Raw genomic sequence first — 6,000 nt, forward strand, 5'->3', positions numbered from 1 at the left:
TATTGAGCCTCGTATCCCACAAATACCCAACAGCCTTGCCCTCCGGCCACAGAACTTAAAATTTATGTAAGGAGGCTTCTCGGAGCTCATTTAGCCAATGCCAGAGGTACAGATACCATCTCTTCATATGGTCATGAAGCCTCTGCTGGAAGGGCTAGGGACACATTCCCTTGAAGAAGTAGTCAATTCAGTGTCAGTCAACTCAAAATGCCTGAAAACTTTACCTGAAAATTGCCTTCCTGAAAATCCTTGCAGTTGTTTCCAGGCCTTTCTTTGGGATCGTAGAGTATGAATGCATTGAATTTTCATAAACTGAATTCCACAGCTATATTTCCCTTTCCGAATTTCTAGGTTAATTTTTTATATTAAACGATTTAGAGCTTACATTTTTCATTTGCCACAGGGAAATATGAAGAGACCTAGATGACACCTGCACACCCTGTAGGCTGATTGAAGAAGAGAAATCCCTAGCTTACGGAGCCTGGGTCTTTTATAATAGGCCGTAAGCCTGCCTGCTCTTTGCTTGAAAGGAAACGTAGTAAGCACGTATGCCTCTGTCACTGTCTTCCAAAACTTTTCACTATAGAAATATTCTGGAAAGGACAGCCTAGAATAAAGCCAATTATTATCTCTGTTCACAAGACTTTCAGAAACTCAAGAAGCACATAGACAATTGGCTTTCAACGTTTGGTTTATTTCAAATGCTGAAATGGATTTCCAGCTAATCAGCAGACATGTTTACTCACTTCACCTCCAGGCAGGTTTATTCTACTTTAGTCATATGTTCTTTCCTCTGTTTACACAAATGAATGCAGAGAGTGATAATCCAAAATATTTTCCTTTTCATTAAATGTATAAAGATTGATACTCTTCCCAACTCCAGATAGATTTTATTGTTATATTTTAGTATTAACAAGAGAAATTCAGGAGAACAGGCAAACCAAGGACAGTTATGTTAAACACCCAGAAATAAGAAAGTTGCTTATTATTACTGAGTTACATCCAAAAGTTCTAGGAACAAAGGGTGACATAGATATGCGTTGAGCAGAATTCCCCAAACTCGAATAAGGGAACTTTTTTAAAGTTAAGATAAAATGGCAAGTACGTGTAGTACCAATTTGTAAAAGACTATCTGAAGAATCTAAAGACTTATTCAGTGTCAACATCCTCCAAAAATGTTTTAAATAAAATTCTATCATCTTAACTAGTAATTACTGTCACCAATGGCTGAGAAGCCCAAACAGAAGGGCACCAACAGAGGGTCCACATGTGTGGGTCCCTTCGGGGTGGCCTCACCATCACAGATCTGATTGCGTGCACTGCTTCAATGACACAACCACACCGTAAAAGTTAAAGAACTTTTAGTACTTACAGACCCTGAAGGCTACATAGAATGCAAGGAGTGCCCCCCCGCAACTCCCACACACACGTACGTCAAGGAGCACAGGCACAGAGAGAAAGTAGGGATCCACTGGGGCAAGGTTTTTATTGGGTGCAGGGTGTAATACAAACAGGTTTCCCTAGGAAAGCTTCAAGTGGTAGATTAAAAGCTAGCAGGTACTAGTTCTAGGAGACCATGCTGTGACTGAGAGGTTGTCACTTAAAGTTGGCAGACAAGTATCTCAATGCCCTCTTTAAAGGCAGTGGTGGCAAAGTGGGGAGCCCAGTCAGCAAGGTGGAAGAGACGCCTCCAAATTTTATCTCTGACCGCTGGTTGGAGCCATTTGTGTGGGGTATGGTATAAAAACTGTCAACCGTGGCTGAGCCTTACTTCTGGCATGAGAAAGTCAAACACATTTAAAAATGGATACTGAGGCAACACAAAATTGTAAGTATTCACGACAAATACAGATTATCAATTTAAAAGGAAAGATTGTCCTTTATATACATAAATAAATAAAGATAAATGAACTAAAAACACAACATGATAAAGAAAGGTTTTATAGAAATTATAATTTTGGAAATTAAAAATTCAGAATTTTGTAGAATTCTTGTTCCTGAGAAGATTCCTTGTTCCCACAGAAATATATAAGCTGTAGCTTTTAGAAGTTCTTGATAAGAATTCAATTTTTTTTTTATGGAACATAAAGTAACCCTGACTACATGTGAAACTAGTTTGTGTAAGCTTTAACAGACAGATGACCACTTTAGTGTAAACTGTGATGAAAGGAAGATTGCAAATAGCACATCAAACTTTCAAATCCCTGTGTCTGAAGCAGGGTTCTGTTATCTTCCAATTCTGATCTACTCATGTCTGCAAAGTTCACATATGAGTTTTTTGTGTTTGCATTTCTTAAAGAAATACTACTCAAAAATGAGAACCAAATAATTAATGAGAGTGAAACCTTTACCTTCCTGGCACCCAGACCCTCTTGTTAGCATCACAGAATTAGTGGATTAAAGCTTTTAGAATTTCAAAAATATCCTTTTATGATAGCAAGTAAGCCCTATTATACGTGCAAAGTTTAAGTTCTCCAAGGCTGTTTTATTTTCAAAATCCCCACTTTATTCCCTTAATTTTCGCCTCACAGCAGCAGTTGGCAAAGGTTCTAATCATTGCTGTTTCCTACAGAGTGGAAATGAGACGTTGCCAAGTTCCACACAACAAGGGTGGGCATAGATGTTGTTTGAAGTCGAATCTCCATCAGGCACACCCATGACCTAGGACCTTTCCACTGTCTCCAGAAGTAGGAACATTTCAGGAGCATCAGGGATGGGGCTACTGAACTGCATTTTCCATTTATCCCTCTTAGCCGTACTCTGAGTTCAAAAGGAGGGAAAACCATTGTGATCTATTTGCCTTTGGGAGTGATGGTTTGTCCCCCCCCCCCCCCCCCCACCAGCTTGGTTGTCCTGATGCCCAGAACTCACATGGAATTTCAGACATTGGACATTCTGGTCTACTATCCCTAACTCCTTCACTTTAGACAAAGTAACAGCTTATTTCCTGACTGACAGCTGAAAACCTATTTATGATTTTCTCTCCCACAACTCATCTTCCAAAAGAGCCCTTCATTATGGACAGGGTGGCATTTGCTTTGCGTTCTTTCAATCCCTCGCTCTGCCCATCATCCCATGAGGCCCCCTGGGGCCCAGGATATTGCATGCCATTTTTCTTTGAGGACCTTTAACCTGCACTGTATTGGAAATGTAAATAATTCTCTCTAGGACATTGAAATATCCCCAGAGCTTCCTTGCAATTTAGGAATTGGAGTGTTATGGAATCTCCCAGCAAAAAGAAAATATTACCCGTGGAATTTGATTTCCAGTTCATGTCTCAGTCCACAGATTCTGCCAATTACTTCACATTTCCTGAGCTTCTATCATGTGACTAAAACTAATAGGCAGGTCTATGATCATTCAGAATTTTTCAAGCATCATTAAGTGCTGGATTTTCTCTCTATATATATATAAGTTTCCTGACATTTTATTTCAATATAAATGCATAAATAAATAGCTCTCTTGGATCATTCTGGGAAAGAGAATGATACAACACATTTTCTCCATTTTAAACAAAATAACATTTTACTTGCTTTATATTTATCATTAAAAGTTAATCATATCTTAAAAAAAAGGGCAATTATTGAAATGCAGATTTTTCTCATTTTCCCCAAATGACTGGTGGCACAAATGGAATGACTGAATGGCCGGCCGAATGGCTGCCTCAGGCCCACCATTAATGAGGCTGCACCCTCCCCTCACTCCTGCTGGCCCCCTTCCCTCCATCTCCCCTCACTCCTACTTTGGCAATTTATTTATTCCACAGTACAGGATCCAAAAATAAAAAAAACCTCCTAGGCTGCCAGTTAGGAAGCAGCCTTTCTTTGAAGGAGTATGAAAGTCCAATTCATTACATAGATTACGGCAACTCTTAGTACCCTCCAGGGTGTTTTCGGAGGATTGCAACCTGGCGTCTTGTTTGGATAAAGAATTGCTGGCTTATGTTGTGAGCTTATCTCAACAACTGTGGCATTAATCCTGTCATTGAAGTTAAAGCCATCTCTCTTCCTGTCCTTCCTAGGGAGGGGACAATAACTATACAGAGATAATGGCTTGGCATTATCTGTGAAGAATGACCTGAGTTCAGACATAATCATAACAGGATGGGATGGTGATATTAAGTATATGTGGCATTATCAGTTTTATGATCATCTAGTTTTAAGAAAGTCGAGTGTTACAATTTTGAATTTATAAAAATAATTTAAGACATTATTCATACTATGAAAAACTTTCTGAGAGAGAGAAAGGGAGAAGAAGAGACATTTACCTTACAATACTGACTCTACCAGTGCAATTTAAAAATTTTTTCATTGTGATTATAACCAACTTCCTATGTGTGTGTTCATTTTACACATATTAATTGTTCTTAAAAAGTCTGTTCTTTAATGTTTGTGTATGAAATAAGATGCTCATTTTTCCCCAACAGCCTGACATGTGCTAAACACTCATCTGTTGTTGAGCAACTGAATTGTTATCGCCAAGTTTTCATTGAAGTTGCACACTACATCCTAACTTCCTTCCTAAGATGATACACTGGCCATGTTGTTGCATGTGGCTTTTTATTGAACTAATCCTTGGTCTTTCAGTGCTAAGGTGCATCACCAGTTGTCAGGTTTAAGCGTTTTGGAAAACAGAAAACACAAAATGGAATGTTGGGAAATCAATTGTATCAGCTGTCAATTTGTCATGGTCTCCTCTCCAAATATGCCCTTGTAGTCTTACTCTGTGATGTGGCCTGGCCCCCTGAGTATTTCTCCCTCTTCAGCTCACCTCTCCAGGTCACTAAGTACAGGTCTGTATATCTGCATCCACACTCACCCTCTAGCAAGTCTGTGGCCCCTCCTGGCCTGCAGAGTACTCACTACCAGGCTCAGCCAGGAGTGGACTGTGGGCCAGCTCTGACTAGGGGCTATCCAGCCACTTTCATCACTTTCATGGCATCCAGTGAGCTGAAACCATCCCCTCTCCAACAGAGTCTCAGCGTCAGAGGAACTTGGTGGGGGTGTGCCCTTCAGACGAGGATTGCTCCCTTCTTGGTACGCCTAGGTATCCCAGTTCTTTTTCACCTCCTTTCTTTTGTTTGTTTGCTTTAGAGACATAATCTAATTCTGTTGCCCATGGTGGAGTGCAGGGATGTGATCATAGCTCACGGGCAGCCTCAAACTGCTCAAGTGATCCTCCTGCCTCAGTCTCCCAAGTAGTGAGCAGCTGGGACTACAGGCATAGAAGCATGTACCATGACTATGCAGCTAATCTCATAAAGTTTTTTTCTTTTTTGATACAGGCTCATATTGCTAAGGCTGAACTCCTGGCCTCTAGCCATCCTTCTGCCTCAGCATTCCAGGGCAGGGCAGCAGGGATTACAGGTGCTAGTTGCTGAACCTGGCTTCATCTCCTCTTAATAATCTCTCTATAGATAGACAGATGAAGATAGATAGATAGATAGAAATTATCAATGTGATATATAATTGTATAGATAGATAATTTATATAGATAAGTGTATAGATAGATAATTTATAGATATAAAAATATATAGTTATATCTATATAAATATATATATAGATATAATTTGTATCTATCCATAGATATAGATATAATTTATATCTCATTTATCTAAATGCACACATATGTATGTGTATGTGTGTGTGTGTGTATGAATGTGTATATATATATATATATATATATATACACACACACACATATATTGCCCTCCTTGTTCAAATTACTGAGTGGTTTTTGTCTCCCATATCCTAAATGACACAAAAACACTCATATACTTAGCTCTCTGATATGATTTGGCTGTGGCCTCAACCCAAATCTCATCTTGAATTGTAGTTCCCATAAACCCACAAGTCATGGGAGGCAGCAAGTGGAGATAATTGAATCATGGGAGTGGTTTCCCTCATCCTGTTCTCATGATAGTGAGTTCTCACAAGATCTGATGGTTTTATAAGGAGCTTCTCCCTTTGCTGGGCACTCATTTTTCTTCCTCCTTCCACC

At 39.5% G+C, this 6,000-nt stretch overlaps 1 long non-coding RNA gene across 1 annotated transcript in view; it reads left to right on the forward strand.

The window, feature by feature from the left end:
• Positions 1 to 2,713, forward strand: part of LOC134732819 (uncharacterized) — a 65,479-nt gene extending 62,766 nt beyond the window's left edge. Inside the window, exon 4 of the long non-coding RNA XR_010116381.1 lies at positions 2,532 to 2,713. This is a non-coding gene — a long non-coding RNA (uncharacterized lncRNA). The remainder of the gene's footprint in view (positions 1 to 2,531) is intronic.
• Positions 2,714 to 6,000: the final 3,287 nt, after the last annotated feature.

Source organism: Symphalangus syndactylus, chromosome 16 (assembly GCF_028878055.3).
Source record: "Symphalangus syndactylus isolate Jambi chromosome 16, NHGRI_mSymSyn1-v2.1_pri, whole genome shotgun sequence".
Classification (NCBI taxonomy): Eukaryota; Metazoa; Chordata; class Mammalia; order Primates; family Hylobatidae; genus Symphalangus; species Symphalangus syndactylus.